The sequence below is a fragment of the Penaeus monodon genome, chromosome 29, assembly GCF_015228065.2.
Source record: "Penaeus monodon isolate SGIC_2016 chromosome 29, NSTDA_Pmon_1, whole genome shotgun sequence".
NCBI classification, from domain to species: Eukaryota; Metazoa; Arthropoda; class Malacostraca; order Decapoda; family Penaeidae; genus Penaeus; species Penaeus monodon.
The window spans coordinates 29,972,493-29,972,744 of record NC_051414.1 but is presented as its reverse complement, the minus strand read 5'-3'; positions in this window follow the sequence as shown (position 1 = coordinate 29,972,744).

Below are 252 nucleotides of genomic sequence, written 5' to 3'. Positions count from 1 at the left end.
TTGCTTAATTTCCTGGTTAATATATATTACCTTATAAACTATTAACTCATAATCCTCCCTTATTGAGATTTCACTTTTTTCTGTCTCCTCTCAAGTATCAGATTCATATCCAACATAACAAGGTGTCATTTGAGAAATAATAATGGTCAGAATAGTCTCTTCCGTTTTTTTTAGCAACACGCTATTTTCGATATAATCTCCGATCAGTCACTGGGCTCTCGCCAGATGATTGATAATAGAAATAGCCCTTCG